At 43.8% G+C, this 26,819-nt stretch overlaps 1 pseudogene; it reads right to left on the bottom strand.

Annotated features, from left to right (window-relative positions):
- Positions 1–1,893: 1,893 nt before the first annotated feature.
- On the bottom strand, positions 1,894–20,600 carry LOC135571507 (patatin-like phospholipase domain-containing protein 7; annotated as a pseudogene).
- Positions 20,601–26,819: the final 6,219 nt, after the last annotated feature.

The following is a 26,819-nucleotide window of genomic DNA, read 5'->3' as shown; positions in this document are numbered from 1 at the left end:
ATGGCTTGGGGGTAGAAGCTGTTAAGGAGCCTTTTGGAACTAGACTTGGCACTCCGGTACCGCTTGCCATGCAGTAGCAGAGAGAACAGACTATGACTAGGGTGGCTGGAGTCTTTGTACATTTTTAGGGCCTTCCTCTGACACCGCCCGGTATAGAGGTCCTGGATGGCAGGAAGCTTGGCCCCAGTGATGTACTGGACCGTACGCATTACCCTCTGTAGTGCCTTGTGGTTGGAGGCTGAGCAGTTGCTATACCAGGCGGTAATGCAACCAGTCAGGATTCTCTCGATGGTGCAGCTGTAGAACTTTGAGGATCTCAGGACCCATGCCAAATCTTTTCAGTCTCCTGAGGGGGAATAGGCGTTGTCGTACCCTCTTCACGACTGTCTTGGTGTGTTTGGACCATTCTAGTTTGTTGTTGATGTGGACACCAAGGAACTTGAAGCTCTCAACCTGCTCCACTACAGCCCCGTCGATGAGAATGGGGGCCGTGCTCGGTCCTCCTTTTCCTGTAGTCCACAATCATCTCCTTTGTCTTGCTCACATTGAGGGAGAGGTTGTTGTCCTGGCACCACACTGCTAGGTCTCTGACCTCCTCTCTATAGTCTGTCTCATCGTTGTCTGTGATCAGGCCTACCACTGTTGTGTCGTTGGCAAACTTAATGATGGTGTTGGAGTCGTGCTTGGCCATGCAGTCATGGGTGAACAGAGAGTACAGGAGGGGACTGAGCATGCACCCCTGAGGGGCCCCCATGTTGAGGATCAGCGTGGCAGATGTGTTGTTACCTACCCTTACCACCTGGGGGCAGCCCGTCATGAAGTTCAGGATCCAGTTGCAGAGGGAGGTGTTTAGTCCCAGAGAGAAATAGAGAGATATAAAATCAACACTCAACTAACCAATAGTGGTTTATTATTAGTGAGTAGTGTTATGCACTGGATTATCAAAAACATTATCTGGTAACATTATCTGGTAACAATTGACAGAAGCAACTCTTAATAGTACACGAGTCCTTCATTGCTTTACAGGGTGATTGGCAAACTGTGCTCAACATTAAAATGGAACTAATCAGCATGTAATAGTCAGTCAACATAAAAGGCACCATTGAGCAGATTGAAATGTTGAAATGGTCAAGTTGTCCAGTTTAGTTCAGTAAGTCACAAAAAGCGTTGTTGCATTCACTGAGCATATATGTATGCATTTTGTCAAACGTGGCACCACATTCATATATCTTTAATTGTTTCACTGTAGTCAATCATTATCCAATAGCACTTTCCATGTAGCTAATTAATTCAATATGGCCTTGTTTATTGTACCACGTGAATTGTGCCTTTGAATCGGACCCTGTCCAGAACTGTGAGGCGGATACATTGACCCTACAGTAGTATCAACTTCGCCAACCGTTAGAGAAATGCCACACTAACACAGTCATGATACATCCTCCTTCCGGTTCTGACATGCTCTCACACACATCACATGCTGCCTCTTTGCTTCTTTCAGACTTTAGACAGGTTGCGTCTCTTGTGGCATCCTATCCCCTACATAATGCACTGAAGTGAATAGGGTGCTATTTAGGACACACTCCTACAACCACATGGGATCTGTACGATAGAGGCGTTCCATTTACTACAACACAATGCAAGGCTTCTGGTGCTAGCATCAACATTAGCTGCGATAAAGGCACTGCTTTATACTGCACTGTATGGATAAACACACATGCAAAAATATATACTGCATTGATTGGCTTAATGTCATGTGAGTACATCTATTAAGCTAGTTCTAGAGGTAAGTAAAGGCTAATGATTCATTAGTCAAATCAGCTGTGTTGTGTTTTACAGCTGTCTTGGATGTGCCTGCACATAAGCACCATATAGAATCAGCCTACGCACTGTAGTTCACATTTTACCCCTCCCCCCACGAATGCCTCGGGGAGGATGGCGACGTTTGCACCCCCTGTCCAGCAGATCTTCATCCTGAGGAAGAGGTGGAGCTACAGTGGTTAGGTCATAAGGCTGATCTCAGGCTTTAGTCTCAAAGGAGAGAGAAAGTGATGCAATACCGAGATAAACCAAGAAGAAACATCGACATTCAAAGCTTCACTGCACTGTGTCAGCAGTCTCCTCCCCCTTAGCGGTGTGTTCGCTGTAGTGATTGGATAGCTCAATGTCTGAGTAGGCACTCCCCACCGCCTCCTGCTATTAGTCTGTGGGGTAGTCGGACTGCTCTGACATATGGAAGAATGGAAAGAGGGAAGGGAAGAAAGAAAGAGAAGAAGAGAGTTGATAGGGGTAATAAAAGAGTGAGGTACAAGTACAACCAGAGGGAGGAAGGAAGGAGAAAGAGAGGGAAGGAGAAGTGTAAGTACAGGAACTGTAACAAAATGCCACTCTAGTCATAGCTGCATATTCATCATCATTTAACCAACCACTTCCGTGGCTCTGCTCTGTGGCAGCATAAACACAACCCATCTCACAGAGCCCGAACAATGTTCAACAATAACAAGGAAGGAGGAAGACAAAAATAAAATGATATTTTATTTTCCCCAGGACAGCAATGTACTGGAGGCGGCGAGCCAATCCCATGAAAGAGAGACGAGAGGGGGGTCAAAAGCTAGCAGAGCGGCACTAAAAACATAAATATTAAACTATTCCAGCTGTGATGGCAACAGAAAAGTAAACAGCTAACTAGCTACTGGCTCGCAGCCTCTTCCCAGCGGGCAAAATAAAATGCTTTTTACAAAGTTGTGAAAATGTTGCAGTGAGGTTGTGAAAACAGGATGGCACTTTTGTTGCCAAATAGCTTAGGTCTCAGAGGTCATTTGGTATTGTGGTCTTGTTGTTGCCTACACCTTGATGCCTGTTGGACCTCCATGACCTCCACAGCACTCTGCTGCTCTATGTGCAGATAAGATCAGCAGCCTCACCGTCTACCAGAGCAGGTTTGGCCAGCTCGATGCGGGACACAATCTCAGCCAGGTCAGTGAAGGAGGCGTTGGGACAGGTCACAGGTCCCTGCAGGACACATGGGACAGACAGTGCACAGGTATATTTGAATAGGGGCTTCATACAGAAATCATTCAGAACAATCGCATTAAAATACACAATTTTACAATGTCTAGTCATATACAGGTATGGAGCACTCCATTAAAAACAGTATCATCAAAACTCTGTAAATGTCTGCCATTCCATCTCTAATAGTGAGTAAGGCTTTTCTTCATTTTAATACTCCCTCCCTGATCCTCTCCCACACTCCCTCACTCCCTGATCCTCTTCCTCACTCCCTCCCTGATCCTCCCCTCACTCCCTGATACTCCCTCCCTCCCTGATACTCCCTCCCTCCCTGATCCTCTTCCTCACTCCCTCCCTGATCCTCTTCCTCACTCCCTCCCTGATCCTCCCCTCCCTCCCTGATACTCCCCCCCTCACATTGTTGTTGCTGTGTGTGTTACGAGACTCCTCCTGGTGGTGGTCCTACAGCATGATCTCCACCACTCCACTGCGAATCCACACATCGAACACAGTGTTGCCATGCTGGTAACCCACCTCATAGAGGACACACACATCATTCTCACACACAAACAAAGGCTGAATCAAATGTAGCTAATCTCCGGCAATCCTTTAAATCCTTTTCACACTTTTTACTAAGGAGGAGGAAAGATAGATGAATGGCGAAGTGTGAAGAAGTGAGGTCTAGACTAAGAGGGAGAGCAAGAGGAAGCAAAAAGACACTGAATAACAGACCAACTCCCCATGTCGAAGACAAAGAGTGAGACTCACAAGGATCTTGTCGAACTTGCCAAACTCCAGTGTGCGGTAGCGGTTTGTGGGCGGTCTGATGTACTCGCAGTAGTCACTGCTCTTCACAACACAGTAGGGCAGCCACATCTACAGGGGTCAAAGGTCAAATACCACCCTGACAGCTGAACTGTGCTCATACCTCCAGTGTCCTGTTTGTGTGTCCCAAATGACACCCTATTCCTTACAGTGCACTACTTTTGAAAAGAGCAAAAACAGTGCACTAAATAGGGAACAGGGTACAATTTGGGACACAACCTAAGTAATCCTATACATTTCAAGTAATTATTTAAAAAATGGCTTGTATATTCTTAGTAACCAAAATAAAACTTTCACTCCGATATGAACCCAATATCAAGTCATAGAAATTAATTGCAAATTAGCACAAGCCATTAAAGGTGTATTAATAAAATACCATCAAAAACATACCATCAAAAAGACTGCGAACAATTCGATGAGAGCCCTTATAATTCACCTTTAATTTGATCACTTTGTCCCATTGAAGTCACAAGACTTCTTAGACCATCCTGGCCAAAATGTAAACACTTGTGTCACGTTCTGACCTTTATTTCCTTTGTTTTGTCGTTATTCAGTATGGTCAGGGCGTGAGTTGGGGTGGGCAGTCTATGTTTGTTTTTCTATGATTTTGGGATTTCTATGTTTCGGCCTAGTATGGTTCTCAATCAGAGGCAGGTGTCATTAGTTGTCTCTGATTGAGAATCATACTTAGGTAGCCTGGGTTTCACTGTTTGTTTGTGGGTGATTGTCTATGTTAGTTGCTTGTGTCAGCACAGTTCTTACGACCGCGTCACGGTCGTTATTTGTTTATTGTTTTTGTACAGTTTACGTCGTGTTTTTCATCATCTATTAAATGATGCATTCACACCACGCTGCGCTTTGGTCCGCTTCTTACGACGATCGTGACAACTTGCCAATAGGCGACAGTTAAAGATTGAGTGAAGATCAAATTAATATTTCTACATTTGTCTTTCCTAAATTCCTTGCGTCCTCTCTCCTTGCCTCCTTCTCAAGGTATTTTGGACAAAAATACCCAATCTCCCTCCCCTTTGACTTTTTCTTCCAATTCATGAGGACGCAACGAATTGAGGAAAGAAACTGAGAAAGAGACTAGATGAGGTGTTGTGGTTCCTCTCACCATGGCCCACTCTCATGCCCTCTTTCACATGCGGCTGTGGTCCTCTGTGTACAGCGCCCCCATTAGGGAGCCAATGGAAATGCCACCCACCAGGTCCACAGGGATCCCTGCCTCATTCAGAGCGTAGCCTAGTGGTTAGAGCGTTGGACTAGTAACCGGAAGGTTGTGAGTTCAAACCCCCGAGCTGACAAGGTAGAAATCTGTCGTTCTGCCCCTGAACAGGAGAGACCCACTGTTCCCAGGCCGTCATTGAAAATAAGAATGTGTTCTTAACTGACTTGCCTGGTTAAATAAAGGTAAAAAAAAAAGAGCAGAGCGAGAGAGACTCCCTCCCATCAAACTTGAAGGAATGTGGATTGACGTAATGTCTCGGCTTTCATCATGTTGGTGGTTCTGATGACTAACCAGTCTCTGCAGCGTTCCCTGTATCTGGCAGGTGTAAAAACAGATTTGCAGTGCAGATGTTTTGAAATGGTTTCACACAACAGACTCTCAACTCATTTCCACTTATGTTCACTGTTAGTGATTGTAACTGCCAAGTAAACATCTTGTTTTACATCACCACATATGTCAAAACTAGTACCACACCACTTCACAAGGGGAACAAGACACATAGTTCAAGTCATTTAACAAAACACAAGAGAGAGAGACAAGAGGAACCAACCTTGAAACATCTCCTGAACAAAACACAAAAACAGCACAAACAGAAGGAGAAGAGAGAGGAGAGACATGAGAACAAGATCAAATTAATAGAGCAAGAAATTACATGTGGAAGCAGTCAGTGATTTGAGTGCATCGTGGTATGACTTCACATAAATGACTAGTGACTATATATAGTGCTTAGGGATGTCAGTGATGTAGAAGTCAGAGATCAGGTGTCATTGGGTCGTACCTGTCTCCTCCTCCCCCATATGAGGGCGATGGCATTTCCGGTCAGCACCCTGGGCAGACGTGAAAAGTCTGAATGGCGGTCAGCTGTCTTTTGGAACACAAGCGGGTACATCTCTATCTGCAGAGGAGAGACAGACAATCAGAAGAGCTTAACACACTACTTCCTGAGTGGTTGGACACTAGAAATAACAGTGGGGTTATCTGGCAATTCTACCTTGGTTATGGTTGGTGTCTGATTGTGCAGTTTTGGCAGATCAGATGTGTGTGTTTGCATGCGTGCCTGTGCATACCAGTTTGGGCAGGCTCCTCTTGGAGTAGACCCTGCATGGGCAGGAGAGGTGCAGGTGTCTGGAGATCCAGCTCCTCATGTTGAGCCACTCCACAGTTCCCTGGGGTGGTGGGCCATCCTCCCTGTCTAACAACACCAGCTGCTTCTGGGCCCTCACCGCACTGCCCTCCAGCATCTGCTCCAACTACAGGGTCAAAGAGAAAAGGTCAACTAGAGAATAAAAGGTCATCGAGAGGTCAGACAAAGGGAAGTAGGGCACAGTTTGTCTAAAACTATACAAACAGACGTATAATGCATACAACAGCCTGTATGCCCATTTCTGTATATGAGAATAACATTCAACAGGCATAGTAGGCACATAATACAGTGCACTCGGAAAGTATTCAGACCTCTTCCCTTTTTTCACATTTTGTTACGTTACAGCCTTATTCTAAAATAGATGAAATACATTACAGCCTTATTCTAAAATAGATACAAAATATTTCCCCCCTCAATCTACACACAATATCACATAATGACAATGCAAAAACAAGTTTAGACATTTAGCAAATATATCAAATTTAAAAAACAGAAAATGTTATTTACGTAAGAATTCAGACCCATTGCTATGAGACTCGAAATTGAGCTCAGGTGCATCCTGTTTCGATTGATCATCCTTGAGAGTCCACCTTTGGTAAATTCAATTAATTGGACAAGATTTGGAAAGGCACACACCTGTCTATATAAGATCCGACAGTTGACAGTGCATGTCAGAGAAAAAACCAAGCCATGAGGTCGAAGGAATTGTCTGTAGAGCTCCGAGACAGGATTATGTTGAGGCACAGTTCTGGGAAAGGGTACCAAAAAATGACCTTTTATTTATTTTTATTTTATTTCACCTTTATTTAACCAGGTAGGCTAGTTGAGAACAAGTTCTCATTTGCAACTGCGACCTGGCCAAGATAAAGCATAGCAGTGTGAACAGACAACACAGAGTTAGACATGGAGTAAACCATTAACAAGTCAATAACACAGTAGAAAAAAGGGGCAGTCTATATACAATGTGTGCAAAAGGCATGAGGAGGTAGGCGAATAATTACAATTTTGCAGATTAACACTGGAGTGATAAATGATCAGATGGTCATGTACAGGTAGAGATATTGGTGTGCAAAAGAGCAGAAAAGTAAATAAATAAAAAACAGTATAAAAACAGTATGGGAATGAGGTAGGTGAAAATGGGTGGGCTATTTACCAATAGACTATGTACAGCTGCAGCGATCGGTTAACTGCTCGGATAGCTGATGTTTGAAGTTGGTGAGGGAGATAAAAGTCTCCAACTTCAGCGATTTTTGCAGTTCGTTCCAGTCACAGGCAGCAGAGTACTGGAACGAAAGGCGGCCAAATGAGGTGTTGGCTTTAGGGATGATCAGTGAGATACACCTGCTGGAGCGCGTGCTACGGATGGGTGTTGCCATCGTGACCAGTGAACTGAGATAAGGCGGAGCTTTATCTAGCATGGACTTGTAGATGACCTGGAGCCAGTGGGTCTGGCGACGAATATGTAGCGAGGGCCAGCCGACTAGAGCATACAAGTCGCAGTGGTGGGTGGTATAAGGTGCTTTAGTGACAAAACGGATGGCACTGTGATAGACTGCATCCAGTTTGCTGAGTAGAGTGTTGGAAGCCATTTTGTAGATGACATCGCCGAAATCGAGGATCGGTAGGATAGTCAGTTTTACTAGGGTAAGCTTGGCGGCGTGAGTGAAGGAGGCTTTGTTGCGGAATAGAAAGCCGACTCTTGATTTGATTTTCGATTGGAGATGTTTGATGTGAGTCTGGAAGGAGAGTTTCCAGTCTAGCCAGACACCTAGGTACTTATAGATGTCCACATATTCAAGGTCGGAACCATCCAGGGTGGTGATGCTAGTCGGGCATGCGGGTGCAGGCAGCGATCGGTTGAAAAGCATGCATTTGGTTTTACTCGCGTTTAAGAGCAGTTGGAGTGCTGTATGGCATTGAAGCTCGTTTGGAGGTTAGATAGCACAGTGTCCAATGACGGGCCGAAAGTATATAGAATGGTGTCGTCTGCGTAGAGGTGGATCAGGGAATCGCCCGCAGCAAGAGCAACATCATTGATATATACAGAGAAAAGAGTCGGCCCGAGAATTGAACCCTGTGGCACCCCCATAGAGACTGCCATAGGACCAGACAGCATGCCCTCCGATTTGACACACTTGAACTGCAAAGTAATTGGTGAACCAGGCAAGGCAGTCATCTGAAAAACCGAGGCTATTGAGTCTGCCGATAAGAATATGGTGATTGACAGAGTCGAAAGCCTTGGCAAGGTCGATGAAGACGGCTGCACAGTACTGTCTTTTATCGATGGCGGTTATGATATCGTTTAGTACCTTGAGTGTTGCTGAGGTGCACCCGTGACCGGCTCGGAAACCAGATTGCACAGCGGAGAAGGTACGGTGGGATTCGAGATGGTCAGTGACCTGTTTGTTGACTTGGCTTTCGAAGACCTTAGATAGGCAGGGCAGGATGGATATAGGTCTATAACAGTTTGGGTCCAGGGTGTCTCCCCCTTTGAAGAGGGGGATGACTGCGGCAGCTTTCCAATCCTTGGGGATCTCAGACGATATGACCTATGCATTGAAGGTCCCCAAAAACACAGTTGTCTCCATCATTCTTAAATGGAAGAAGTTTGGAAACACCAAGATTCTTCCTAGAGCTGGCCATGCAGCCAAACTGAGCAATCGGGAAGAAGGGTCTTGGTCAGGGAGGTGACCAAGAACCCAATGGTCACTCTGACGGTTCTCCAGAGTTCCTTTGTGGAGATTGGAGAAACTTACAGAAGGACAATCATCTCTGCAGCACTCCACCAATCAGGACTTTATGGTAGAGTGGCCAGACAGAAGCCACTCCTCAGCAAAAGGCACATGACAGCCCGCTTGGAGGTCGCCAAAAGTCATCGAAAGAACTCTGACCATAAGTAACAAGATTCTCTGGTCTGATGAAACCAAGATTGAACTATTTAGTGTAAATGCCAAGCGTCACGACTGGAGGAAACCTGGCACCACCCTTACGGTGAAGCATGGTGGTGGCAGCATCATGTTGTGGTGATGTTTTTCAGAGGCAGGGACTGGGAAACTAGTCAGGATAGAGGGAAAGATGAACAGAGCAAAGTACACAGAGAGCCTTGGTGAAAACCTGCTCCTGAGTGCTTAGAACCTCTGTGTCTAAGGTTTACCTTCCAACAGGACAACAACCATAAGCATACATCCAAGACAACGCAGGAGTGGCTTTGGGACAAATCAAATTCAAATTTTATTTGTCACATACACATGGTTAGCAGCTGTTAATGCGAGTGTAGCGAAATGCTTGTGCTTCTAGTTCCGACAATGCAGTAATAACCAACAAGTAATCTAACCTAACAATTCCACAACTACTACCTTATACACACAAGTGTAAAGGGATAAACAATATGTACATACAAATATATGAATGAGTGATGGTACAGAACAGCATAGGCAAGATGCAGTAGAATGGTATAAAGTACAGTATATACATATGAGATGAGTAATGTAGGGTATATAAACATAAAGTGGCATAGTTTAAAGGGGCTAGTGATAAATGTATTACATAAAGATGGCAAGATGCAGTAGATGATATAGAGTACAGTATATACATATGAGATGAGTAATGTAGGGTATATAAACATAAAGTGGCATAGTTTAAAGGGGCTAGTGATAAATGTATTACATAAAGATGGCAAGATGCAGTAGATGATATAGAGTACAGTATATACATATGAAATGAGTAATGTAGGGTATGTAAACATTATATGAAGTGGCATTGTTTAAAGTGGCTAGTGAAACATTTTTAAATCAATTCCCATCCATTTCCATTATTAAAGTGGCTGGAGTTGAGTCAGTATGTTGGCAGCAGCCACTCAATGTTAGTGGTGGCTGTTTAACAGTCTGCTGGCCTTGAGATAGAAGCTGTTTTTCAGTCTCTCGGTCCCTGCTTTGATGCACCTGTACTGACCTCGCCTTCTGGATGATAGCGGGGTGAACAGGCAGTGGCTCGGGTGGTTGTTGTCCTTGATGATCTTTATGGCCTTCCTGTGACATCGGGTGGTGTAGGTGTCCTGGAGGGCAGGTAGTTTGCCTCCGGTGATGCGTTGTACAGACCTCACTACCCTCTGGAGAGCCTTACGGTTGTGGGCGGAGCAGTTGCCGTACCAGGTGGTGATACAGCCTGACTGGATGCTCTCGATTGTGCATCTGTAGAAGTTTGTGAGTGCTTTTGGTGACAAGCCAAATTTCTTCAGCTTCCTGAGGTTGAAGAGGCGCTGCTGCGCCTTCTTCACGACGCTGTCTGTGTGGGTGAACCAATTCAGTTTGTCCGTGATGTGTACGCCGAGGAACTTAAAACTTACTACACTCTCCACTCCCGTCGATGTGGATAGGGGGGTGCTCCCTCTGCTGTTTCCTGAAGTCCACAATCATCTCCTTTGTTTTGTTGACATTGAGTGTGAGGTTATTTTCCTGACACCACACTCCGAGGGCCCTCACCTCCTCCCTGTAGGCTGTCTCATCGTTGTTGGTAATCAATCCTACCACTGTAGTGTCGTCCGCAAACTTGATGATTGAGTTGGAGCCGTGCATGGCCACACAGTCGTGGGTGAACAGGGAGTACAGAAGAGGGCTCAGAACGCACCCTTGTGGGGCCCCAGTGTTGAGGATCAGCGGGGTGGAGATGTTGTTACCTACCCTCACCACCTGGGGGCGGCCCATCAGGAAGTCCAGTACCCAGTTGCGCAGGGCGGGGTCGAGACCCAAGGTCTCGAGCTTGATGATGAGTTTGGAAGGTACTATGGTGTTAAATGCTGAGCTGTTGTCGATGAACAGCATTCTCACATAGGTACTCCTCTTGTCCAGATGGGTTAGGGCAGTGTGCAGTGTGGTTGCGTCGTCTGTGGACCTGTTGGGGCGGTAAGCAAATTGGAGTGGGTCTAGGGTGTCAGGTAGGGTGGAGGTGATATGGTCCTTAACTAGTCTCTCAAAGCACTTCAAGATGACGGAAGTGAGTGCTACGGAGCAATAGTCGTTTAGCTCAGTTACCTTAGCTTTCTTGGGAACAGGAACAATGGTGGCCCTCTTGAAGCATGTGGGAACAGCAAACTGGGATAAGGATTGATTGAATATGTCCGTAAACACACCAGCCAGCTGGTCTACGCATGCTCTGAGGACGTGGCTGGGGATGCCGTCTGGGCCTGCAGCCTTGCGAGGGTTAACACGTTTAAATGTTTTACTCACGTAGGCTGCAGTGAAGGAGAGTCCGCAGGTTTTGGTAGCAGGCCGTGTCAGTGGCACTGTATTGTCCTTAAAGCGGGCAAAAAAGTGATTTAGTCTGTCTGGGAGCAAGACATCCTGGTCCGCAACGGGGCTTGTTTTCTTTTTGTAATCCGTGATTGACTGTAGACCCTGCCACATACCTGTTGTGTCTGAGCCGTTGAATTGCGACTCTACTTTGTCTCTATACTGACGCTTAGCTTGTTTGATTGCCTTGAGGAGGGAATAGCTACACTTTGTATTCGTCATGTTTCCGGTCACCTTGTCCTGGTTAAAAGCAGTGGTTCGCGCTTTCATTTTCGCACGAATGCTGCCATCAATCCACGGTTTCTGGTTTGGGAATGTGGGTATAACATAGTCAATGCACTTTCTAATGAACTCGCTCACCGAATCAGGGTATTCGTCTATGTTGTTGTTGGACGCAATGCGGAACATATCCCAATACACGTGTTCGAAGCAGTCTTGAAGCGTGGAATCAGATTGGTCGGACCAGCGTTGAACAGACCTGAGCGCGGGAGCTTCTTGTTTTAGTCTGTCTGTAGGCTGGAAGCAACCAAATTGAGTTGTGGTCAGCTTTTCCGGAAGGAGGGCGGAGGAGGGCCTTATATGCGTCACGGAAGTTAGAATAACAATTATCCAGGGTTTTACCAGCCCTGGTTGTGCAATCGATATGCTGATAGAATTTAGGGAGTCACAGTCTCTGAATGTCCTTGAGTGACCCAGCCAGAGCCCGGACTTGAATCCGATCGAACAGCTCTGCAGATACCTGAAAATAGCTGTGCAGCAACTCTCCCCATCCAACCTGACAGAGCTTGAGAGGATCTGCAGAGAAGAATGGGAGAAACTCCTCAAATACAGGTGTACCAAGCATGTGGTGTCATACCCAAGAACAAGGCTGTAATCACTGCCAACGGTGCTTCAACAAAGTACTGAGCAAAGGGTCTGAATGCTTATGTAAATCTGATCGATTGAGAGGGAAAAAACCTATTTAATCAATTTTAGAATAAGGCTGTAACCTAACAAAATGTGGAAAAATTCAAGGGGTCTGAATACTTTCCGAATGTACTGTTTATAGGCACACTTTATGCAGAAAAACAACCTTTTGAACCACAGTAAAAGCTACAGTAGCAGTTAGGCAGAGAAGAGACTATTACACAATAATATCGAGCCACTTGAGTCTGTCTGTGTGTGGTTGGTATTTTTCTCCATCTCAGTCGATATCATATCAGGGATAAGTGGTCAGTGAGGTCGACCCACACTGTATGATCGGTTCTTTAAGGTTCTTTAGCACAAGGTCTCAATCTGTGTCTCAAATTACACCCTATTCCCTACATAGTGAACTACTTTTGACCAGTGCCTTTAGGGTTCTGGTGAAAAGTAGTACACTATGTGGGAAATAGGGTGCCATTTGGGATGGAAACCCAGTGTTTGAGCTGATGAGGGAGGGTGAAGAAACAGAAGCTATGACTCATTCTGCTGCTTGAGCAAATATTGATCGACCTCTCTCCAGTTCAGTCTACACTTCCATTCTTTTCCTTTCAATACTTTTTCCCCTTCGCCAATTATTTATCATCCACCTGACCGATTTAGACCCCTTTTCCCTTCCCCCCACAACACACTCTACCTTTTCATTCTCTCCCTTTCACCACCCCCACTTCTCTGAGGTTGAGGAACATGCCATGCATTGTAGCATTGGCCATTGAGCCTGTTGAAACCCACATCAAACACATGATTAAAGAACCTAATGATCTGCACTAAACTTAATCCCACATCAGGGGCTTTCTCTGCCAAGCTCCATGCTAACCTCTCCCCAAGCACCATGCTAGCACGCTAAGCTAGCTAACCTCTCCCCAAGCACCATGCTAATATGCTAAGCTAGCTAACCTCTTCTAAAGCCAATACTAGTTTTGCAATGAAAACTATTGTTTCTATTGGACAAATTCAGGTAGGTTATTTCCTGTTTTGTTTGTTTGTCTTTGTCTTGCTCACTGTCTGCCATTATGTCCGTCTCTGTCAGACAGACAAACATAACGACACAGAGAGCTTCCTACCTGAATTTGTCCAATAGAAACGCTTGTTTTAATTGCAAAGCGATCTCTGTTACTGAACGTTTTGCAACTCTTTGCTACGTTGTGCACTAATGACTACTTATGACTCCACCAAGGGCCAGGGTCTGATAACAACATAGGCTGGTCTTCTAGGCCAGGGTGTCCCAAACTCGGTCCTGGGGCCCCACCTGGGTGTACATGTAATGTTTTGCCCTAGCACTACACAACTGATTCAAATGATCAAAGCTTGATGAGGAGTTGGTTATTTGAATTAGCTGTGTAGTGCTAGAGTAAAAATCTATGGAAAGGCAATACTGCTGAACTGCACTGTCCAGACAGCCTTGAAGTGACATGATGAGGAAAGGAGAATTGTGTATGTGTGTGTGCACATGCAAGGTGTGTGCAAGGTGTGTGTGTACGTGCATTCGGAAAGTATTCAGACCTCTGGACTTTTCCCACATTTTGTTACATTACAGCCTTATTCTGAAATGGATTATATTGTTTTTTTCCTAATCAATCTACACACAATAGCCCAAAATGACAAAGCAAAAACAGGTTTAGAAATGTGTGTATATTTATAAAGAATTTAAAACTGAAAGATTACATTTACATAAGTATTCAGAACCTTGTTCAAACATCTTTGACAGTGATTACAGCCTTGAGTCTGCTTGGGAATTACGCTACAAGCTTGGCAGACCGGTATTTGTGGTGTTTCTTCCATTCTTCTCTGCAGATCCTCTCAAGCTCTATCAGGTGGAATGGGGAGAGTCGCTGCACAGCTATTTTCAGGATTCTCCAGAGATGTTCGATCGTGTTCAGGCCCAGGCTCTGGCTGGGCCACTCAAGGTCATTTAGAGACTTGTCCCGAAGCCACTCCTGCGTTGTCTTGGCTGTGTGTTTAGGGTCGTTGTCCTGTTGGATGGTGAACCTTCGCCCCAGTCTGAAGTCCTGAGCACTCTGGAGCAGGTTTTTACCAAGGATCTCTCTGTACTTTGGTCTGTTCATTTCTCCCTTGATCCTGACTAGTTTCCCAGTTCCTGCCGCTGAAAGACATCTCCACAGCATGCTGCTGCCAACACCATGCTTCACCGTAGGGATGGTGCCAGGACTCCTCCAGATGTGATGCTTGGTATTGAGGCAAAAGAGTTCAATCTTGGTTTCATCAGACCAAAGAATCTTGTTTCTCACGGTCTGAGGGACCTTTAGGTGACTTTTGACAAACTCCAAGCGGGCTGTCATGTGCCTTTTACTGAGGAGTGACTTCCATCTGACCACTCTACCATAAAGTCCTGATTGGTGGAGTGCTGCAGAGAAGGTTGTCCTTCTGGAAGGTTCTCCCATCTCCACAGAGGAACTCTGGAGCTCTGTCAGAGTGACCATCGGGTTCTTGGTCACCTCCCTGACCAAGGCCCTTCTCCCCCGACTACTCAGTTTGGCCCGGGCGGACAGCTCTAGAAAGAATCTTGGTGGTTCCAAACTTCTTCCATTTAGGAATGATGGAGGCAGAAATGTTTTGATACCCTTCCCCAGATCTGTGCCTCGACATAATCCTGTCTCAGAGCTCTATTCCTTCGACCATATGGCTTGGTTTAACTCTGACATTCACTGTCAACTGTGAGACATTATATAGACAGGTGTGTGCCTTTCCAAATCATGTACATTCAATTGGATTTTCCACATGTGGACTCCAATCAAGTGGTTGAAACATCTCAAGGATGATCAATGAAAACAAGATGCAACTGAGCTCAATTTCTCCATCGGATGGGGCCACAGTGTCTCCTGACCCCTCCTGTCTCAGCCTCCAGTATTTATGCTGCAGTAGTTTATGTGTCGGGGGGCTAGGGTCAGTTTGTTATATCTGGAGTACTTCTCCTGTCCTATCCGGTGTCCTGTGTGAATTTAAGTATGCTCTGTCTAATTCTCTCTTTCTCTCTTTCGGGGGACCTGAGCCCTAGGACCATGTCTCAGGACTACCTGACATGATGACTCCTTGCTGTCCCCAGTCCACCTGGCCGTGCTGCTGCTCCAGTTTCAACTGTTCTGCCTGTGATTATTATTATTTGACCATGCTGGTCATTTATGAACATTTGAACATCTTGGCCATGTTCTGTTATAATCTCCACCCGGCACAGCCAGAAGAGGACTGGCCACCCCACATAGCCTGGTTCCTCTCTAGGTTTCTTCCTAGGTTTTGGCCTTTCTAGGGAGTTTTTCCTAGCCACCGTGCTTCTACACCTGCATTGCTTGCTGTTTGGGGTTTTAGGCTGGGTTTTCCTTACAGCACTTTGAGATATCAGCTGATGTACGAAGTGCTATATAAATAAATTTGATTTGATTTGAATTTCGAAGATCATAGCAAAGGGTCTGAATACTTCTGTAAATAAGGTATTTCTGTTTTTTATTTTAAAAATTTGCAAAAATGTCTAAAAACCCGTTTTCACTTTATCATTATGGGGTGTTCTTTGTAGATTGATGAGGATAAATCTTATTTAATCCATTTTAGGCTGTAACGTAACAAAATGTGGAAAAAGTCAATTGCACTATACACTCTTCCTCCCTTCCTCACACACTCTCTGTCTCCCTCTCTCTCATAATCACACACCACTCTCTCCCACAAACATACATACACTGCTCCCAACGTTTCAAAAGTTAGGCATCAAACAACATTTAAGGAGCACCAGAAATAAATAGATGTATATAGTTTAGGCTTACTTTAGGCCTATATGAATCCTGCATTTGATGAACATCTCAATCAAATTTGCCTCGATTTACCGTCAAGTTAGCAGGTTGTTAGCTAGCTATGAAACATGATTGAACACGTTTTTGGGTTATCAAAACAAGAATTAGCCCCCAGGATTAGTTTAAAATGGCCTGCGACATTGTTTGTGAAATTACATAAAATGTGCGGGAATCCCGATAGAATGAAAAAAAAAAAGTAGCTCCGGTAATATGGGTCATATGTTTTTAACCATTTAGGCTAGAAACAAGACATTTTCTTTGCTGGAAAGCTGCACTTTTCCCTCTCTCACACTCAGAGGCTGCATGACAGTGAACTGGCAAAGTCTACACAGGCTGGTCTGTGCTCTTGGTTATAACAGGCGATGAAATGATACAATGTATCAACTTTGCTCGTGCTGCTCCAATGTAACAAATGTACAAATCTAACAACAGAAAACTCATCAGGGTCTGCATCCCCACTCACCATCACAGCTAAATTATATTTTAAACTAATGGATGAAAAGATGCGCATGAAGAGTGGACAGAGAGAACCTGGGTGAGTGACGGCTGGAACAGGATGTGGATAGAACCAGGTGAGTGAGGGTTGAAAGAGGATGCGGAGAGAACCAGGTGAGTGAGCGCCGTAGGGGATGCGGAGAGAACCAGGTGAGTGAGGCCCGGTAGGGAATGCGGAGAGAACCAGGTGAGTGAGGGCCGGTAGGGGATGCGGAGAGAACCAGGTAAGTGAGGGCCGGTAGGGGATGCGGAGAGAACCAGGTGAGTGAGGGCCGGTAGGGGATGCGGAGAGAACCAGGTGAGTGAGGGCAGGTAGGGGATGCGGAGAGAACCAGGTGAGTGAGGGCCGGTAGGGGATGCAGAGAGAACCAGGTGAGTGAGGGCTGGTAGTAGATGTGGCTGGCTGATTACAGCTGCCACATATAAAATGCGCGAAGTGCATGAAAGTGAAGTTAATATTATTGGATCTGCTTAAATTCAACAGAACTTTTAAACAAAACTGACTTTATAAACATTTTATAACAGGCGCCAGAAGATTCATACTGTGTTCTAAAATGTTGCTATCATGACGTTTGGCACCGTGATATTACCGTGGTCCCGATATACCGTGCAACACTAATTCGATTACCATATATACTACGTACATATTACTGTATATTATACGCCTATATGGTACTCCCTGTCCGAAACTGCTCACCTCAGCTTGATGATGCCCAGCAGGTCTGGACGATGGCGCTGACCTTGCTGGGGTGGACGTTGTCAGAGCATCCCTCACTGTCTGTGTAGTGGAACACCGCCAAGGGTGTGTGCTGCATGGTCACACTCTTCTTCAGGATGGACTGGAGGGCAGATGGGAGGACAGAGAGGGAAGGGGGGTGATTGAGACATTAGTGAGGCAGACGCAGGCCCAGAGGCAAAGGTATTGGTGACCCAAATGGCACCCTATTCCCTATATGGCATGTAGGGTATAGGGGGGTTTGGAGACAGGGTCCTCCTGAAAGTGGGGTCTGCGTGGGATCCTGACCAGACTCCCCTCTCATACAACCCTGTGTGAGGCGTGTCAGATGGAGCGGAGAACAAGTCTTGTCCAAACTGACAGCCAATTCCTTATATCGTGCACTACTTTTGACAACAGCCCTATGGCCAAATGTAGTGCACTATAAAGGGAATAGGGTGCCATTTGGGACGAGCCTATATTTCCACTCCATCTGATGTCCAGAATACTGAGTAGGCTATGAACACTGTCTCCCGGGAGCACGTCCTTTCACAACCGGCTCTGTACCATCCTGTACCACAGAAAGCTAAATTCCCCTATGTGCACGGAATGATGACAAATGTCAGTGGATGCTGGATGCTGGTATTAGGGTTAAGGCTAACTCTGAGCATGTGTACACCGGGTTTATTGGTGTATTCCCAGCAGGTATTCTAGCATGGTCTTCTGTCTTCGTGGATGCAGTGTTACAGACGTCCGTCCTGGACCACGTAGATTCTATTGTAATCATCTCCCAGCCAGAACAGCCCCTCCCCTTCATGTAGCTCCACAAGACCATGTGACAACACAGCTCCAGGAACTTTTCAAAGTGGCCAAGCACCCTGAGAGCAGAGGGAGACAACATAGAGTTAGACAGAGAACACACACACTGCTACTGGTGTGTGAGAGTGGAGAGTGGAGTTCTGCACGTCAAACTCAGTCAGGTCAGCCTCCAGTAGGGATGGAGGGTGCTCCTTGGGCTGAAGGGTGGGAAGCTCCTTAAGGATACGCAGGATCCTAGAACATACACACACATTAGATGGCATAGACTAGTGCGCCCTTCTTAAATGTCATTTCCTCTTTTCTGAGTAGTGGTGTGACAGCCTCTAAAGATGGTAGCCTACCTGTGAGCTATACTCAGGACTTTGGGTCTCTTCCGAGGGCACTGCTTGGACACTCGAGGTAGAGGACAGAGGGGAGGACAGGGTCTGGACCTGTAAGTAACCGAGAGAGACAGAGAGGGAATACATGGAAGGAAGGGGATGAAGGGATGAGTTACGAAAGGCACAAAATGCTACTTTGCTCTGCGTTCTAGATGGAAAACACGTAACTAACATTTCTTATCATCAGAAGACAAATCACAGGAGATTCACACTCAATTCCAAGAATTGATATGTAATATTCTGAAATTATAAAGACGTCAGAAATTCATTTCAATTCAAAAGAATGGGAATAAGGATTGGCATGCTAAACTCCAGGGCCTCTAAGTGTTTCAGAAAATAAATAATTGCTGATTTAGGATCAGGTCCCCCCTGACCATATAATCTTATTCATTTGAATTGAAATGTTTAACTAATCCTAGATCAGCCCTCCTACTCTGAGGCACTTTATGAGTACGGGCCCTGATAAATAATGCATGGAATGGAGATGAGTGACTTGGTGAAGACTCTCTTCCATTTCCCAAGTAAAAGGTAGTATTGTAGTGAATTCAGGAGGAAACCCCGACTGGGACTCAATCCCGGGTCCAGTGACTGTCAACCTAACACCTTATGCCAGGAGATCTGACCCTCTTGACGAGCTCGCTGGGTCTTGGGTTAAGGTCGCTACAGTATGCATACCTTTCTGTCAGTAGGTTGGTAAGTAGGAGAGTGAACAGATTTGTATCCCAAATGGCACCCTATTCATTGGTGCACTACTTTTGACCAGAGCCTTATGGGACCAGGTCAAAAGTAGTGGCACTATAAAGGGACTAGGGTGCCATATTGAACACATTTTAAGAATGACTAACCTTCCTCGTTATCTTCCTGCCGTAGAAGAGCACCTTGTCTCTCTTCCTGAAGCGACAGCGGGGAACAGCCTGCTGTCCACCTCCCAACACAGACATAACATGCTATCAACATAGATAACACCGTTTTTGTGAGCAATAGTGGCTAGTAAACAGAGTGCAAAATACAACTAGGCCTATATAGTATACAGAACAGATGTAATAAATGTCCTGTGAACAAGGATTCTCTGTTCAGGACCAACAGTTATTATTCGCCAATGCTGGTGTGGTCAAATTTCGCTCATTGTCCCAATATGTTTTCAGTGTGTATAATGTCAAGTTCAATATCAACTGTGTTCTTGGTCCACATGCTTGTCCCATGAAGCAGGGAGGAAGAGGATGGATGACTGTATATTCTATAGATAAAGAGCACTACAATGCCAATTATAGACTGCCACCACAACCCCGATCAGCACGACAGACAACTGGACAACAAAACAGGGTAATTACCATGAAGTTCCATTAAATGCGCTATTCAATTCGCTTTTGCGCAATTTCTTGTCCAATATGAACCAGTTGAAAAAAAAGTGTCCTCCTGGCTATCCCACCACCAATTTACATCACTAGCCAATCAATGTGTCCCTGATCTGTTTCACCTGTCCTTGTGATTGTCTCCACCCCCTCCAGGTGTCACTTATTTTCCCCAGTGTATTTATCCCTGTGTTTCCTGTCTCTCTGTGCCAGTTCATCTTGCATGTTTCCAAGTCAACCAGCGGTTTTCCCTCCTGCTATTTGCATTCTCCTTCTTCTAGTCCTCCCGGTTTTGACCCTTGCCTGTTTCTGGACTCTGTACCCGCCTGCCTGACCATTCTGCCGGCCTTGACCACGAGCCTGTCTGCCACTCTGCCAATCAGGACCTGGAGACGACCCTTTGTTGCCTCGTCTTCACCAACTCCACCATCTGGAGCCAGCAACTTGTGTGGGTGGAATACACCCACAACACCCTTCCCTGCTCGGCCACTGGTCTCTTGCCTTTCGAGTGTTCCATGGGATATCAGCCTCCGCTCTCGCTGAGCAATTGGAAGAGGTCAGCATACCCTCGGCCCAGATGTTCATCCGCCGCTGTCTCTGTACCTGGAAGAGTCTTCCCAGTTCTGATTGTCCTGACTCTGATCCTGCCTGCCGTCCTGTACCTGCCTGATTCTGACTTGGATTACAACCCTTTGCCTGCCTTGACTTACCTTTTTCCTGCCCCTTGACTGTAATAAACTCTGAGACTCGTACTATCCGCCTCCTGTGTCTGCATCTGGGTCTTAGTCTGATAAAAGATCTCTTAGTAACCAGGAGTTAAATCTCTTTCCAATTTTCGCTACAATAGAACAATTTAAGTTGGCCCTTTCTTTCTGATCTTTTCTAACTTTAATATGTGATAACTTTTACAGGGATATTACATATTGAGTTTAAGTCACATCTTTTCAAAGCAAATAATTCACATTTCCTAATATTCAGTGATAAACCAGATACATGTGAGAAGACATTAAAACACTCAATAGCTTTCCTGACTTCATTATGATCTTCCAAAAATGGTGGTGTCGTCAGCCAATTGTGAACATTTGATATCTATCTTGTATTTGAATACCCCTGTAACGGTTTTCTTCTGGTGAAAGAGAGGCGGACCAAAATGCAGCGTGGTTATCTTTATACATCTTTAATGATAGATGAAAATAGAACAATATACAAAACAAGAACCGTGAAAAACCGAAACAGCCCTATCTGGTGCAACAAAAACAAAGACAGGAAACAACCACCCACAAAACCCAACACAAAACAGGCTACCTAAATATGGTTCCCAATCAGAGACAATGACTAACACCTGCCTCTGATTGAGAACCATATCAGGCCAAACACAGAAACAGACAAACTAGACACACAACATAGAATGCCCACTCAGATCACACCCTGACCAAACAAAACATAGAAACATACAAAGCAAACTATGGTCAGGGTGTGACAACCACTAAAACTATCCTTATTGATGTGAAGTGCCATAACTTGTGTGACCAATAAAAATAATAAAGGAGAATTTGGGCATCCTTGTTTAATTTCCCGTCTAATATCGAATCTCTGAAGTTCCATGGGATAATTTAACATAGCTGTTACTATTATTGTAAAGTGTCTTAATTACACTTTGAAAATAGTGACCAAATAATCAATCTCAAAGAAAATAATGTTCAACTGTATCAAAAGCCTTGTAAAAGTCTACAAATAAAATAAAGCTATCTTCCATAATGTGCTCATTGTTGTCTATCAAGTCCAATACTAGTCGAATGTTATTACATATATGTCTGCCCTTCATAAAACCAGACTAAGTATCATCATTGATTTGGTCAAGACCTTTAAGTCTTTTTGCAAAGGTGGATGCAAGTAGCTTTCCATCATTGTTCATTAATGTGATTGGTCTCCAATTTTCTAACATCCTATGATCTTTGTTTGGGGATTACAGAAATGAGGGCTTGTTGCCGTAGAAACAGGTAGGACCCCTAAATCAATTGCCTCCTTAAAAACATCAGATATAAGTTCAATATCCTCCTGAAAATATTGAAATCCCTGGAGATTTGTTCTATTTTAACTTGCTGATACATGTTTTTATTTCATTGATAGAAGTAAATTCATTCCAATACCTTTGGAAGTCTTCATCTATGAATTTTGTATAGTCTTTGACAGAGTCTAGAAAGGCAGACATGTCACTAGCAGGACAGGCATTACTGGTGTAAAGATTACCATAGAATTCTGAAACATATTTTGAAATGTCTTTGGTTTTTTCATATGTTAAGCTATATTATTTTTCTCTCTAAATTTGAAAAGTATTTTGTATTGTTTTCACCTTCCTCCGACCACCTCCTTCTTGCTCTCTCTTCATACATTCGTTCCATTTCTATTTGTAAAGAAAAGAAATGATCCTTATCTTCTTCATCAAGGTCCTCCATAGAAATTTTGTGAATAAGTTTCTCTTCCCTCAATCTTTGAAGTTCAGCAATTTATTTACCTCTCTTCATGGCTGTTTGTCTTATTTCATACTTCATTAATTCCCAATATTTCCCATAAGACTTAAATAGTTAGACTTTCCTCCAGTTTCCTTGTATAATATCTTTGGCATTACACTTGAAATCATCTTCCAACAGTCTGCTATTGAGTTTCCAATAACTCCGATTCGGTTTATTAACTTCAGAGCCATTAATATTTAAAGATAAGAATACAACTTTATGATCCATAAGAATTATGGTTCGATGGATACCTGGAATACATTGTTATCTAATGAATTAATAATCAACCAGAAGTCAATTCTTGACTGTCTCAACAGTCCTTTTTCATCAGGATATTTAGATCTCCAAATATCGATTAATCCAAGACCAAGACATAGATTATTAAACTCAGGATTAACAATGCTGGATTTGGTAGGAGGAGGACATCTGTCAATCATTACATTAGATACATCATTTAAATTTCCACCTGAGATCATTTTGATATCCTGAAATACACCTTTAACTTTATAAATCTCTTCTTCTAATTCTTGAAATAGTATCCTGTTGTTTTGTTTGTTGTTGGATGGATGGATAGATATTCCCTAATAAAAACATTTCACTTTTCAAATTCGGTTAAATTTAACCAAAGCCAAGAGTGTTGAGTCTTACTACTGATGACCTTCCCTTTAAATGCACCTCTTAAAACTGCTACACCTGCAGAGTGGTTGTTGTCATATGATAAAAGAAAGCTGCACACTCTTGGAGCTCAGATGCAAAAATGTAATACCAACGTTTCGACAGCCAAGCTGTCTTCATCATGGTATAATGATGAAGACAGCTTGGCTGTCGAAACGTTGGTATTACATTTTTGCATCTGAGCTCCAAGAGTGTGCGGCTTTCTTTTATTTTCAAGTTTCTACTCCGCTAGCCAGCACCTCGTCTTAATAGGTGTGCGTTTCTTTTTCTTCTAGATCATGTTGTCATATGATAACCAGATATCGTTACCCCATTGATTTTTCCAAAAAGATAGATCGGAAGAACAAGCATGAGTCTCTTGTAGAAAGTAAAAGGCTGCATTAAACCGTTTGCAATACAGGACAATAGCCTGAGGTTTGAGTACATTACGAATACCCCTGACATTAATTGAACAAAGAGATAAAGACAAACTTCAACCAACAACCTTGTTATGCTAATATAAGCTTGTCCTGGGGATATGTAACTCAGAAGGATTTCCATCTCATTATTAAACCCTCCATCAAAAAACAAACACAGGTCATAAAGTAACCAAATGATTCTTATTCCCACAAGGGGGAGACATTGTGTAGACATTACAATAAGCAGTTATTCACCCATAGTTAGTGTTCAGTTTACCAGTTTTCAGGTCAGCCTTTTCTCATTCAAGTGTTTGTGTAAATTCTTTACAATAAAAGGCTGCTTCTCACCTGACAATTAGGCAGTGTCTAGGCCTGCCAGTTCTGGCTGAGTCAGACTCTGGCTGTCTCTCAAATGTTTGGATTTTGCCACATTTCTTTCTCATCAATGATCACTCTTGCACTGACAAAAAAAATGCAGTTTTCCCTTCCTTTGGAGCTGCAGCCACCATCGGTCACAGTTTCTCCTGTGTCACTTTGTCCGCAGAGATGAGATCCTCCGTGAACCTCAATTTGTGCTTGATGAAGAACTCACGTGTAGATCTGTTGGTGAACCAGATGATGGTTGTCCTTGTTCTCTTGTCTTGATCCTTGAGTCTTCCGAAACGATGAACGATGTCCACATTTTCCTGAAGTTTGGCTTTTGATTCGGGAATGACAGCTCCACAGATGTCAACAAAGTACTGAGTAAAGGGTCTGAATACTTATGTAAATGAGATATTTCGGTTTCTTATTTTAATAAATGTGCAAAAATCTATAAAAACCTGTTTTTGCTTTAACATTATGAATAATTGTGTGTAAATTGATGGGAGGGGGGGAAATATATTTAATCAAGGCAAAATGTGAAAAAAGTCAAGGGGTCTGACTACTTTCTGGATGCACTGTGTATTATCACCTTCCTCCCTCTCCCTCTGAAAGGTCCTCTCAGGTTTTGTTGGTATCTTTCGTTGACCTTTTAGTATTTCCCCAATTGAAGATTCACCTCCTGATACTTTTGTCTGTCTTGTTATTTTCTTCAATGATGTTTCCAACGATATCTTCCTCATCAGTCGCTTCTGTCCTCATCTCCTCTTTTGTCTCTCTCCACTTCTTTACCCTCTTCTCTTTCAATCTCTCCCAGTCTTTCTTCCTTCTCTCTATCTATTTGTTTCTGGCCCTCAGTTTCTTTCCACATTCTTTATTTTCTTGCTCAAATGCTGTTTTTCTACCTTTGCTTGTTTTGCCTTTTACTGTACTGCTCTTCCATTTCTTTGCACCAGAAGTGCTCTCTATCTTTCTATCTCTGACTCATTTTGTTTCTTTCTCTCTCATTTCTCTCTCATTTCTCTTCATCAATTTCCTGTTTGCTACCTTCCTACTCTCATTCTTTTTGTCTTGTAGGTCTACTCTCTTTTGTCCTCTTCATTGCTTTTTCTATCTCCTCTGTCTTTTCATTCGATCAATCCTCTCTTCGTCTTTCCTTCTTTTGCTCCTGTCTGAGTTTTTTTTCTCCTCTCCATCGCTCTCTATCTCCGACTGGTTTGGTATTGACAATCTCTGTTTTTCCTCCTTTCTCCTCTCCATCGCTCTCTATCTCTGACTGGTTTGGTATTGACAATCTCTGTTTTTCCTCCTTTCTCCTCTCCATCGCTCTCTATCTCTGACTGGTTTGGTATTGACAATCTCTGTTTTTCCTCCTTTCTCCTCTCCATCGCTCTCTATCTCCGACTGGTTTGATATTGACAATCTCTGTTTTTCCTCCTTTTTCCTCTCCATCTCCCTCTATGATAAAAGTGATTCTCTTACAAAATATATGTCACAACTTCCGCCGAAGTCGGTCCCTCTCCTTGTTCGGGCGGCGTTCGGCGGACGACGTCACCGGCCTTCTAGCCATCCACTTTTCATTTTCCATTTGTTTTGTCTTTGTCTTACACACCTGGTTTCAATTCCCCAATTACTTGTTCATTATTTAACCCTCTGTTCCCCCATGTCTGTTTGTGAGTAATTGTTTGTATTTAGTATGGTCCGTTAATGTGGGCTCTCTTTTTGTATTCCATTTGTATATGTTGAGAAAAGTACGTTTATTTACTCATATCTGCTGCCCTGCGCCTGACTCCTCTACACCAGCTACACACAGACCACATTACAATATAAGAGAAGTTCAGTGTTTCTTCCACTGAACTGACTATCTGAATCATAGATAATATATCTATGGACTGTATTCTGTTCGAACCAAAACCAGGGTTGGGTAGGTAAGTTACTTTCTAAATGTAATCTGTTACAGTTACAAGTTACCTGTCCAAAATTGTAATCAGCAACATAACTTTATTACTCAAGCACAATAACTTCTCTGATTTTCTTCCGTTAATTTTGGATTACTTTCCCCTCAAGAGGCATTAGAAGAAGACAAAAAGGTGTGTCATCATAGTGGTCTCTAACTTATTATTATTCCACCCCATGGAATTAATCATTCTCATTTTATGATTCCACCCACAGCAGTGAAAACAGGTTGCAAGGCAAACACTTTTAGATAAACCAATTCAAATGAGGTTTAGGCCTACTCAGACTAACATTTATCTGGGCCTAGCTATGATAGTCATTTCAATATGGCACATTTCATAAATGAAAAACCTATCAATCCACATACAATAGTACCACAATTATCTTTGTTTACTTGGCATTTGACATCATGCTTTCTCTTTGTCTCTCAGGGATAGAACATCCAGATCCTTACAATTGCCAGACAAAGTGTGCACATTGCTAGGTTTTTAAAGTGAGCATAAAATACATTGAAAGATTATTCAAATTAATGTTTTAACAGTTGAGCATAATTCAAGGAAAGCAAATATCTACAGAAACTAAACAGGCAGCACATAATTGTATTGCACACACATTGTAATCGTACATATACGAGCAGACCTTCACCCTGTACACACAGCGTTATACACAAATATGTTGCTGACAGAAGACAGATATGCCTCATTCTGAGGCACAGGCAGCAGGCTTATTTTTCTGCTCCTCTACACATAAATCATAAATCATGGCTTCATAGCCCTCTTTCCCCTTTTACATTTCTTCTCTTGTCTAAACATACCTTCTTCAACTCCTCTTTTACCCTGTCTGCCCCCCCCCTCCCTCTATATCTCTCATTGCCCTCCTCTCTCCCCTCCTTCTCTCCTGAT

This window comes from Oncorhynchus nerka, linkage group LG4, assembly GCF_034236695.1.
Source record: "Oncorhynchus nerka isolate Pitt River linkage group LG4, Oner_Uvic_2.0, whole genome shotgun sequence".
In the NCBI taxonomy this organism is placed as follows: Eukaryota; Metazoa; Chordata; class Actinopteri; order Salmoniformes; family Salmonidae; genus Oncorhynchus; species Oncorhynchus nerka.
The sequence above is the reverse complement of the archived record's forward strand: the minus strand, read 5'-3'. Positions and strand labels throughout refer to the sequence as shown.